At 53.3% G+C, this 13035-nt stretch overlaps 1 protein-coding gene across 3 annotated transcripts in view; it reads left to right on the top strand.

The window, feature by feature from the left end:
* The window catches only part of LOC140429300 (peptidyl-prolyl cis-trans isomerase FKBP8-like), a 69325-nt gene that overhangs the window by 9665 nt on the left and 46625 nt on the right, over positions 1–13035 (top strand). The gene's annotated exons all lie outside the window — the stretch shown is intronic.

Raw genomic sequence — 13035 nt, forward strand, 5'->3', positions numbered from 1 at the left:
CAGTACTGGTGGGGACGGGTCTGTCACTGTATAACACTGGGGTACAGTACTGGTGGGGACGGGTCTGTCGCTGTATAACACTGGGGTACGGTACTGGTGGGGATGGGTCTGTCACTGTATAGCACTGGGGTACAGTACTGGTGGGGACGGGTCTGTCACTGTATAACACTGGGGTACAGTACTGGTGAGGATGGGTCTGTCACTGTACAACACTGGGGTACAGTACTGGTGGGGACGGGTCTGTCACTGTATAACACTGGGGTACAGTACTGGTGGGGATGGGTCTGTCACTGTATGACACTGGGGTACAGTACTTGTGGGGACTGGTCTGTCACTGTATGACACGAGGGTTCAGTACTGGTGGGGACGGGTCTGTCACTGTATAACACTGGGGTACCGTACTGGTGGGCACGGGTCTGTCACTGTATAACACTGGGGTACAGTACTGGTGGGGATGGGTCAGTCACTGTACAACACTGGGGTACAGTACTGGTGGGGACGGGTCTGTCACTGTATAACACTGGGGTACAGTACTGGTGGGGATGGGTCTGTCACTGTACAACACTGGGGTACAGTACTGGTGGGGACGGGTCTGTCACTGTATAACACTGGTGTACAGTACTGGTGGGGGCGGGTCTGTCACTGTATAACACTGGGGTACAGTACTGGTGGTGATGGGTCTGTCACTCTATAACACTGGGGTACAGTACTGGTGGGGATGGGTCTGTCACTGTACAACACTGGGGTACAGTACTGGTGGGGATGGGTCTGTCACTGTACAACACTGTGGTACAGTACTGGTGGGGACGGGTCTGTCACTGTATAACACTGGTGTACAGTACTGGTGGGGGCGGGTCTGTCACTGTATAACACTGGGGTACAGTACTGGTGGTGATGGGTCTGTCACTGTATAACACTGGGGTACAGTACTGGTGGGGACGGGTCTGTCACTGTATAACACTGGTGTACAGTAGTGGTGGGGACGGGTCTGTCACTGTATAACACTGGTGTACAGTACTGGTGGGGACGGGTCTTTCACTGTATAACACTGGGGTACAGTACTGTTGGGGACGGGTCTGTCACTGTATAACACTGGGGTACAGTACTGGTGGGGACGGGTCTGTCACTGTATAACACTGGAGTACAGTACTGGTGGGGAAGGGTCTGTCACTGTATAACACTGGGGTACAGTACTGGTGGGGACGGGTCTATCACTGTATAACACTGGGGTACAGTAATGGTGGGGACGGGTCTGTCACTGTATAACACTGGGGTATAGTACCGGTGGAGACGGGTCTATCACTGTATAACACTGGGGTACAGTACTGGTGGGGACGGGTCTGTCATTGTATAACACGGGTACATTACTGGTGGGGACGGGTCTGTTACTGTATAACACTGGGGTACAGTACTGGTGGGGACGGGTCTGTCACTGTATAACACTGGGGTACAGTACTGGTGGGGACGGGTCTGTCACTGTATAACACTGGGGTACAGTACTGATGGGGATGGGTCTGTCACTGTATAACACTGGGGTATAGTACCGGTGGAGACGGGTCTGTCACGGTATAACACGAGGGTACATTACTGGTGGGGACGGGTCTGTCACTGTATGACACTGGGGTACAGTACTGGTGGGGATGGGTCTGTCACTGTATAACATTGGGGTACAGTACTGGTGGGGACGGGTCTGTCACTGGATAACACTGGGGTACAGTCCTGGTGGGGATGGGTCTGTCATTGTATAACATGAGGGTACAGTACTGGTGGGGACGGGCCTGTCACTGTATAACATGAGGGTACAGTACTGGTGGGGACTGGTCTGTCACTGTATAACACTGGGGTACAGTACTGGTGGGGATGGGTCTGTCACTGTATAACACTGGGGTACAGTACTGGTGGGGACGGGTCTGTCACTGTATAACACTGGGGTACAGTACTGGTGGGGACGGGTCTGTCACTGTATAACACTCGGGTACAGTACTGGTGGGGATGGGTCTGTCACTGTATAACACTGGGGTACAGTACTGGTGGGGACGGGTCTGTCACTGTATAACACTGGGGTACAGTACTGGTGGGGATGGGTCTGTCACTGTATAACACTGGGGTACAGTACTGGTGGGGACGGGTCTGTCACTGTATAACACTCGGGTACAGTACTGGTGGGGATGGGTCTGTCACTGTATAACACTGGGGTACAGTACTGGTGGGGACGGGTCTGTCACTGTATGACACGAGGGTACAGTACTGGTGGGGACGGATCTGTCACTGTATAACACTGGGGTACAGTACTGGTGGGGACAAGTCTGTCACTGTATAACACTGGGGTACAGTACTGTTGGGGACGGGTCTGTCACTGTATAACACTGGGATACAGTACTGGTGGGGATGGGTCTGTCACTGTATCACACTGGGGTACAGTACTGGTGGGGACGGGTCTGTCACTGTATAACACTGGGGTACAGTACTGGTGGGGAAGGGTCTGTCACTGTATAACACTGGGGTACAGTACTGGTGGGGACGGGTCTGTCACTGTATAACACTGGGATACAGTACTGGTGGGGATGGGTCTGTCACTGTATCACACTGGGGTACAGTACTGGTGGGGACGGGTCTGTCACTGTATAACACTGGGGTACAGTACTGGTGGGGATGGGTCCGTCACTGGAAAACACTGGGGTACAGTACTGGTGGGGATGGGTCTGTCACTGTATCACACTGGGGTACAGTACTGTTGGGGACGGGTCTGTTACTGTATAACACTCGGGTACAGTACTGGTGGGGACGGGTCTGTCACTGTATAACACTGGGATACAGTACTGGTGGGGATGGGGCTGTCACTGTATCACACTGGGGTACGGTACTGGTGTGGACGGGTCTGTCACTGTCTAACACTGGGGTACAGTACTGTTGGGGACGGGTCTGTCACTGTATAACACTGGGGTACAGTATTGGTGGGGATGTGTCTGTCACTGTTTAACACTGGGATACAGTACTGGTGGGGATGGGTCTGTCACTGTATAACACTGGGGTACAGTACTGGTGGGGACGGGTCTGTCATTGGATAACACTGGGGTACAGTCCTGGTAGGGATGGGTCTGTCATTGTATAACATGAGGGTACAGTACTGGTGGGGACGGGCCTGTCACTGTTTAACACTGGGGTACAGTACTGGTGGGGACTGGTCTGTCACTGTATAACACTGGGGTACAGTACTGGTGGGGATGGGTCTGTCACTGTATAACACTGGGGTACAGTACTGGTGGGGACGGGTCTGGCACTGTATAACACTGGGGTACAGTACTGGTGGGGACGGGTCTGTCACTGTATAACACTGGGGTACAGTACTGGTGGGGACAGGTCTGTCACTGTATAACACTGGGGTACAGTACAGGTGGGGACGGGTCTCTCACTGTATAACACTGGGGTACAGTAATGGTGGGGGCGGGTCTGTCACTGTATAACACTTGGGTACAGTACTGGTGGGGATCGGTCTGTCACTGTATAACACTGGGGTACAGTACTGTTGGGGACGGGTCTGTCACTGTATAACACTGGGGTACAGTACTGGTGGGGACGGGTCTGTCACTGTATAACACTGGGGGACAGTACTGGTGGGGACGGGTCTGTCACTGTATGACACGAGGGTTCAGTACTGGTGGGGAAGGGTCTGTCACTGTATAACACTGGGGTACAGTACTGGTGGGGACGGGTCTGTCACTGTATAACACTGGGGTACAGTACTGGTGGGGACGGGTCTGTCACTGTATAACACTGGGCTCCAGTACTGGTGGTGACGGGTCTGTCACTGTATAACACTGGGGTACAGTACTGGTGGGGACGGGTCTGTCACTGTATAACACTCGGGTACAGTACTGGTGGGGATGGGTCTGTCACTGTATAACACTGGGGTACAGTACTGGTGGGGACGGGTCTGTCACTGTATAACACTCGGGTACAGTACTGGTGGGGACGGGTCTGTCACTGTATGACACGAGGGTACAGTACTGGTGGGGACGGGTCTGTCACTGTATAACACTGGGGTACAGTACTGTTGGGGACGGGTCTGTCACTGTATAACACTGGGATACAGTACTGGTGGGACTGGGTCAGTCACTGTATCACACTGGGGTACAGTACTGGTGGGGACGGGTCTGTCACTGTAAAACACTGGGGTACAGTACTGGTGGGGATGGGTCTGTCACGGTATAACACTGGGGTACAGTACTGGTGGGGACTGGTCTGTCACTGTATGACACGAGGGTACAGTACTGGTGGGGATGGGTCTGGCACTGTATAACACTGGGATACAGTACTGGTGGGGATGGGGCTGTCACTGTATCACACTGGGGTACAGTACTGGTGTGGACGGGTCTGTCACTGTCTAACACTGGGGTACAGTACTGTTGGTGACGGGTCTGTCACTGTATAACACTGGGGTACAGTATTGGTGGGGATGTGTCTGTCACTGTTTAACACTGGGATACAGTACTGGTGGGGATGGGTCTGTCACTGTATAACACTGGGGTACAGCACTGGTGGGGACGGGTCTGTCACTGTATGACACGAGGGTTCAGTACTGGTGGGGATGGGTCTGTCACTGTATAACACTGGAGTACAGTACTGGTGGGGACGTGTCTGTCACTGTATAACACTCGGGTACAGTACTGGTGGGGATGGGTCTGTCACTGTATAACACTGGGGTACAGTACTGGTGGGGACGGGTCTGTCACTGTATGACACGAGGGTACAGTACTGGTGGGGACGGGTCTGTCACTGTATAACACTGGGGTACAGTACTGGTGGGGACGGGTCTGTCACTGTATAACACTGGGATACAGTACTGGTGGGGATGGGTCTGTCACTGTATCACACTGGGGTACAGTACTGGTGGGGACGGGTCTGTCACTGTAAAACACTGGGGTACAGTACTGGTGGGGATGGGTCTGTCACTGTATAACACTGGGGTACAGTACTGGTGGGGACGGGTCTGTCACTGTATGACACGAGGGTACAGTACTGGTGGGGACGGGTCTGGCACTGTATAACACTGGGATACAGTACTGGTGGGGATGGGGCTGTCACTGTATAACACTGGGGTACAGTACTGGTGGGGATGCGTCTGTCACTGTATGACACTGGGGTACAGTACTTGTGGGGACTGGTCTGTCACTGTATGACACGTGGGTTCAGTACTGGTGGGGACGGGTCTGTCACTGTATAACACTGGGGTACCGTACTGGTGGGCACGGGTCTGTCACTGTATAACACTGGGGTACAGTACTGGTGGGGATGGGTCTGTCACTGTACAACACTGGGGTACAGTACTGGTGGGGACGGGTCTGTCACTGTATAACACTGGGGTACAGTACTGGTGGGGATGGGTCTGTCACTGTACAACACTGGGGTACAGTACTGGTGGGGACGGGTCTGTCACTGTATAACACTGGTGTACAGTACTGGTGGGGGCGGGTCTGTCACTGTATAACACTGGGGTACAGTACTGGTGGTGATGGGTCTGTCACTGTATAACACTGGGGTACAGTACTGGTGGGGATGGGTCTGTCACTTTACAACACTGGGGTACAGTACTGGTGGGGACGTGTCTGTCACTGTATAACACTGGTGTACAGTAGTGGTGGGGACGGGTCTGTCACTGTATAACACTGGTGTACAGTACTGGTGGGGACGGGTCTTTCACTGTATAACACTGGGGCACAGTACTGTTGGGGACGGGTCTGTCACTGTATAACACTGGGGTACAGTACTGGTGGGGACGGGTCTGTCACTGTATAACACTGGAGTACAGTACTGGTGGGGAAGGGTCTGTCACTGTATAACACTGGGGTACAGTACTGGTGGGGACGGGTCTATCACTGTATAACACTGGGGTACAGTACTGGTGGGGACGGGTCTGTCACTGTATGACACTGGGGTAGAGTACTTGTGGGGACTGGTCTGTCACTGTATGACACGAGGGTTCAGTACTGGTGGGGACGGGTCTGTCACTGTATAACACTGGGGTACCGTACTGGTGGGCACGGGTCTGTCACTGTATAACACTTGGGTACAGTACTGGTGGGGATGGGTCTGTCACTGTACAACACTGGGGTACAGTACTGGTGGGGACGGGTCTGTCACTGTATAACACTGGGGTACAGTACTGGTGGGGATGGGTCTGTCACTGTACAACACTGGGGTACAGTACTGGTGGGGACGGGTCTGTCACTGTATAACACTGGTGTACAGTACTGGTGGGGGCGGGTCTGTCACTGTATAACACTGGGGTACAGTACTGGTGGTGATGGGTCTGTCACTGTATAACACTGGGGTACAGTACTGGTGGGGATGGGTCTGTCACTGTACAACACTGGGGTACAGTACTGGTGGGGATGGGTCTGTCACTGTACAACACTGGGGTACAGTACTGGTGGGGACGGGTCTGTCACTGTATAACACTGGTGTACAGTACTGGTGGGGGCGGGTCTGTCACTGTATAACACTGGGGTACAGTACTGGTGGTGATGGGTCTGTCACTGTATAACACTGGGGTACAGTACTGGTGGGGACGGGTCTGTCACTGTATAACACTGGTGTACAGTAGTGGTGGGGACGGGTCTGTCACTGTATAACACTGGTGTACAGTACTGGTGGGGACGGGTCTTTCACTGTATAACACTGGGGTACAGTACTGTTGGGGACGGGTCTGTCACTGTATAACACTGGGGTACAGTACTGGTGGGGACGGGTCTGTCACTGTATAACACTGGAGTACAGTACTGGTGGGGAAGGGTCTGTCACTGTATAACACTGGGGTACAGTACTGGTGGGGACGGGTCTATCACTGTATAACACTGGGGTACAGTACTGGTGGGGACGGGTCTGTCACTGTATAACACTGGGGTATAGTACCGGTGGAGACGGGTCTATCACTGTATAACACTGGGGTACAGTACTGGTGGGGACGGGTCTGTCATTGTATAACACGGGTACATTACTGGTGGGGACGGGTCTGTTACTGTATAACACTGGGGTACAGTACTGGTGGGGACGGGTCTGTCACTGTATAACACTGGGGTACAGTACTGGTGGGGACGGGTCTGTCACTGTATAACACTGGGGTACAGTACTGATGGGGATGGGTCTGTCACTGTATAACACTGGGGTATAGTACCGGTGGAGACGGGTCTGTCACTGTATAACACGAGGGTACATTACTGGTGGGGACGGGTCTGTCACTGTATGACACTGGGGTACAGTACTGGTGGGGACGGGTCTGTCACTGTATAACACTGGAGTACAGTACTGGTGGGGAAGGGTCTGTCACTGTATAACACTGGGGTACAGTACTGGTGGGGACGGGTCTATCACTGTATAACACTGGGGTACAGTACTGGTGGGGACGGGTCTGTCACTGTATAACACTGGGGTATAGTACCGGTGGAGACGGGTCTATCACTGTATAACACTGGGGTACAGTACTGGTGGGGACGGGTCTGTCATTGTATAACACGGGTACATTACTGGTGGGGACGGGTCTGTTACTGTATAACACTGGGGTACAGTACTGGTGGGGACGGGTCTGTCACTGTATAACACTGGGGTACAGTACTGGTGGGGACGGGTCTGTCACTGTATAACACTGGGGTACAGTACTGATGGGGATGGGTCTGTCACTGTATAACACTGGGGTATAGTACCGGTGGAGACGGGTCTGTCACTGTATAACACGAGGGTACATTACTGGTGGGGACGGGTCTGTCACTGCATGACACTGGGGTACAGTACTGGTGGGGATGGGTCTGTCACTGTATAACATTGGGGTACAGTACTGGTGGGGACGGGTCTGTCACTGGATAACACTGGGGTACAGTACTGGTGGGGATGGGTCTGTCATTGTATAACATGAGGGTACAGTACTGGTGGGGACGGGCCTGTCACTGTATAACATGAGGGTACAGTACTGGTGGGGACTGGTCTGTCACTGTATAACACTGGGGTACAGTACTGGTGGGGATGGGTCTGTCACTGTATAACACTGGGGTACAGTACTGGTGGGGACGGGTCTGTCACTGTATAACACTGGGGTACAGTACTGGTGGGGACGGGTCTGTCACTGTATAACACTCGGGTACAGTACTGGTGGGGATGGGTCTGTCACTGTATAACACTGGGGTACAGTACTGGTGGGGACGGGTCTGTCACTGTATAACACTGGGGTACAGTACTGGTGGGGATGGGTCTGTCACTGTATAACACTGGGGTACAGTACTGGTGGGGACGGGTCTGTCACTGTATAACACTCGGGTACAGTACTGGTGGGGATGGGTCTGTCACTGTATAACACTGGGGTACAGTACTGGTGGGGACGGGTCTGTCACTGTATGACACGAGGGTACAGTACTGGTGGGGACGGATCTGTCACTGTATAACACTGGGATACAGTACTGGTGGGGATGGGTCTGTCACTGTATAACACTGGGATACAGTACTGGTGGGGATGGGTCTGTCACTGTATCACACTGGGGTACAGTACTGGTGGGGACGGGTCTGTCACTGTAGAACACTGGGGTACAGTACTGGTGGGGATGGGTCCGTCACTGTAAAACACTGGGGTACAGTACTGGTGGGGATGGGTCTGTCACTGTATAACACTGGGGTACAGTACTGTTGGGGACGGGTCTGTCACTGTATAACACTCGGGTACAGTACTGGTGGGGACGGGTCTGTCACTGTATAACACTGGGATACAGTACTGGTGGGGATGGGGCTGTCACTGTATCACACTGGGGTACGGTACTGGTGTGGACGGGTCTGTCACTGTCTAACACTGGGGTACAGTACTGTTGGGGACGGGTCTGTCACTGTATAACACTGGGGTACAGTATTGGTGGGGATGTGTCTGTCACTGTTTAACACTGGGATACAGTACTGGTGGGGATGGGTCTGTCACTGTATAACACTGGGGTACAGTACTGGTGGGGACGGGTCTGTCATTGGATAACACTGGGGTACAGTCCTGGTAGGGATGGGTCTGTCATTGTATAACATGAGGGTACAGTACTGGTGGGGACGGGCCTGTCACTGTATAACACTGGGGTACAGTACTGGTGGGGATGGGTCTGTCACTGTATAACACTGGGGTACAGTACTGGTGGGGACGGGTCTGTCACTGTATAACACTCGGGTACAGTACTGGTGGGGATGGGTCTGTCACTGTATAACACTGGGGTACAGTACTGGTGGGGACGGGTCTGTCACTGTATGACACGAGGGTACAGTACTGGTGGGGACGGATCTGTCACTGTATAACACTGGGATACAGTACTGGTGGGGATGGGTCTGTCACTGTATAACACTGGGATACAGTACTGGTGGGGATGGGTCTGTCACTGTATCACACTGGGGTACAGTACTGGTGGGGACGGGTCTGTCACTGTATAACACTGGGGTACAGTACTGGTGGGGATGGGTCCGTCACTGTAAAACACTGGGGTACAGTACTGGTGGGGATGGGTCTGTCACTGTATAACACTGGGGTACAGTACTGTTGGGGACGGGTCTGTCACTGTATAACACTCGGGTACAGTACTGGTGGGGACGGGTCTGTCACTGTATAACACTGGGATACAGTACTGGTGGGGATGGGGCTGTCACTGTATCACACTGGGGTACGGTACTGGTGTGGACGGGTCTGTCACTGTCTAACACTGGGGTACAGTACTGTTGGGGACGGGTCTGTCACTGTATAACACTGGGGTACAGTATTGGTGGGGATGTGTCTGTCACTGTTTAACACTGGGATACAGTACTGGTGGGGATGGGTCTGTCACTGTATAACACTGGGGTACAGTACTGGTGGTGACGGGTCTGTCACTGTATAACACTGGGGTACAGTACTGGTGGGGACGGGTCTGTCACTGTATAACACTCGGGTACAGTACTGGTGGGGATGGGTCTGTCACTGTATAACACTGGGGTACAGTACTGGTGGGGACGGGTCTGTCACTGTATAACACTCGGGTACAGTACTGGTGGGGACGGGTCTGTCACTGTATGACACGAGGGTACAGTACTGGTGGGGACGGGTCTGTCACTGTATAACACTGGGGTACAGTACTGTTGGGGACGGGTCTGTCACTGTATAACACTGGGGTACAGTACTGGTGGAGACGGGTCTGTCACTGTATAACACTGGGATACAGTACTGGTGGGGACGGGTCTGTCATTGTATAACACGGGTACATTACTGGTGGGGACGGGTCTGTTACTGTATAACACTGGGGTACAGTACTGGTGGGGACGGGTCTGTCACTGTATAACACTGGGGTACAGTACTGGTGGGGACGGGTCTGTCACTGTATAACACTGGGGTACAGTACTGATGGGGATGGGTCTGTCACTGTATAACACTGGGGTATAGTACCGGTGGAGACGGGTCTGTCACTGTATAACACGAGGGTACATTACTGGTGGGGACGGGTCTGTCACTGTATGACACTGGGGTACAGTACTGGTGGGGATGGGTCTGTCACTGTATAACATTGGGGTACAGTACTGGTGGGGACGGGTCTGTCACTGGATAACACTGGGGTACAGTCCTGGTGGGGATGGGTCTGTCATTGTATAACATGAGGGTACAGTACTGGTGGGGACGGGTCTGTCACTGTATGACACGAGGGTTCAGTACTGGTGGGGATGGGTCTGTCACTGTATAACACTGGAGTACAGTACTGGTGGGGATGGGTCTGTCACTGTATAACACTGGGGTACAGTACTGGTGGGGACGGGTCTGTCACTGTATAACACTGGGGTACAGTACTGGTGGGGACGGGTCTGACACTGTATAACACTGGGGTACAGTACTGGTGGGGACGGGTCTGTCACTGTATAACACTGGGGTACAGTACTGTTGGGGACGGGTCTGTCACTGTATAACACTGGGATACAGTACTGGTGGGTATGGGTCTGTCACTGTATCACACTGGGGTACAGTACTGGTGGGGACGGGTCTGTCACTGTAAAACACTGGGGTACAGTACTGGTGGGGATGGGTCTGTCACTGTATAACACTGGGGTACAGTACTGGTCGGGACGGGTCTGTCACTGTATGACACGAGGGTACAGTACTGGTGGGGACGGGTCTGGCACTGTATAACACTGGGATACAGTACTGGTGGGGATGGGGCTGTCACTGTATAACACTGGGGTACAGTACTGGTGGGGATGGGTCTGTCACTGTATGACACTGGGGTACAGTACTTGTGGGGACTGGTCTGTCACTGTATGACACGTGGGTTCAGTACTGGTGGGGACGGGTCTGTCACTGTATAACACTGGGGTACCGTACTGGTGGGCACGGGTCTGTCACTGTATAACACTGGGGTACAGTACTGGTGGGGATGGGTCTGTCACTGTACAACACTGGGGTACAGTACTGGTGGGGACGGGTCTGTCACTGTATAACACTGGGGTACAGTACTGGTGGGGATGGGTCTGTCACTGTACAACACTGGGGTACAGTACTGGTGGGGACGGGTCTGTCACTGTATAACACTGGTGTACAGTACTGGTGGGGGCGGGTCTGTCACTGTATAACACTGGGGTACAGTACTGGTGGTGATGGGTCTGTCACTGTATAACACTGGGGTACAGTACTGGTGGGGATGGGTCTGTCACTGTACAACACTGGGGTACAGTACTGGTGGGGACGGGTCTGTCACTGTATAACACTGGTGTACAGTAGTGGTGGGGACGGGTCTGTCACTGTATAACACTGGTGTACAGTACTGGTGGGGACGGGTCTTTCACTGTATAACACTGGGGTACAGTACTGTTGGGGACGGGTCTGTCACTGTATAACACTGGGGTACAGTACTGGTGGGGACGGGTCTGTCACTGTATAACACTGGAGTACAGTACTGGTGGGGAAGGGTCTGTCACTGTATAGCACTGGGGTACAGTACTGGTGGGGACGGGTCTATCACTGTATAACACTGGGGTACAGTACTGGTGGGGACGGGTCTGTCACTGTATAACACTGGGGTATAGTACCGGTGGAGACGGGTCTAGCACTGTATAACACTGGGGTACAGTACTGGTGGGGACGGGTCTGTCATTGTATAACACGGGTACATTACTGGTGGGGACGGGTCTGTTACTGTATAACACTGGGGTACAGTACTGGTGGGGACGGGTCTGTCACTGGATAACACTGGGGTACAGTCCTGGTGGGGACGGGTCTGTCACTGGATAACACTGGGGTACAGTCCTGGTGGGGACGGGTCTGTCACTGTATAACACTGGGGTACAGTACTGGTGGGGACGGGCCTGTCACTGTATAACATGAGGGTACAGTACTGGTGGGGACTGGTCTGTCACTGTATGACACTGGGGTACAGTACTGGTGGGGATGGGTCTGTCACTGTATAACACTGGGGTACAGTACTGGTGGGGACGGGTCTGTCACTGTATAACACTCGGGTACAGTACTGGTGGGGATGGGTCTGTCACTGTATAACACTGGGGTACAGTACTGGTGGGAACGGGTCTGTCACTGTATAACACTGGGATACAGTACTGGTGGGGACGGGTCTGTCAGTGTATAACACTGGGGTACAGTACTGGTGGGGATGGGTCTGTCACTGTATAACACTGGGGTACAGTACTGGTGGGGACGGGTCTGTCACTGTATGAAACGAGGGTACAGTACTGGTGGGGACGGGTCTGTCACTGTATAACACTCGGGTACAGTACTGGTGGGGATGGGTCTGTCACTGTATAACACTGGGGTACAGTACTGGTGGGGACGGGTCTGTCACTGTATGACACGAGGGTACAGTAATGGTGGGAACGGATCTGTCACTGTATAACACTGGGGTACAGTACTGTTGGGGACGGGTCTGTCACTGTATAACACTGGGATACAGTACTGGTGGGGATGGGTCTGTCACTGTATAACACTGGGGTACAGTACTGGTGGGGATGGGTCCGTCACTGTAAAACACTGGGGTACAGTACTGGTGGGGATGGGTC

The sequence above is a fragment of the Scyliorhinus torazame genome, chromosome 1 (assembly GCF_047496885.1).
Source record: "Scyliorhinus torazame isolate Kashiwa2021f chromosome 1, sScyTor2.1, whole genome shotgun sequence".
Classification (NCBI taxonomy): domain Eukaryota; kingdom Metazoa; phylum Chordata; class Chondrichthyes; order Carcharhiniformes; family Scyliorhinidae; genus Scyliorhinus; species Scyliorhinus torazame.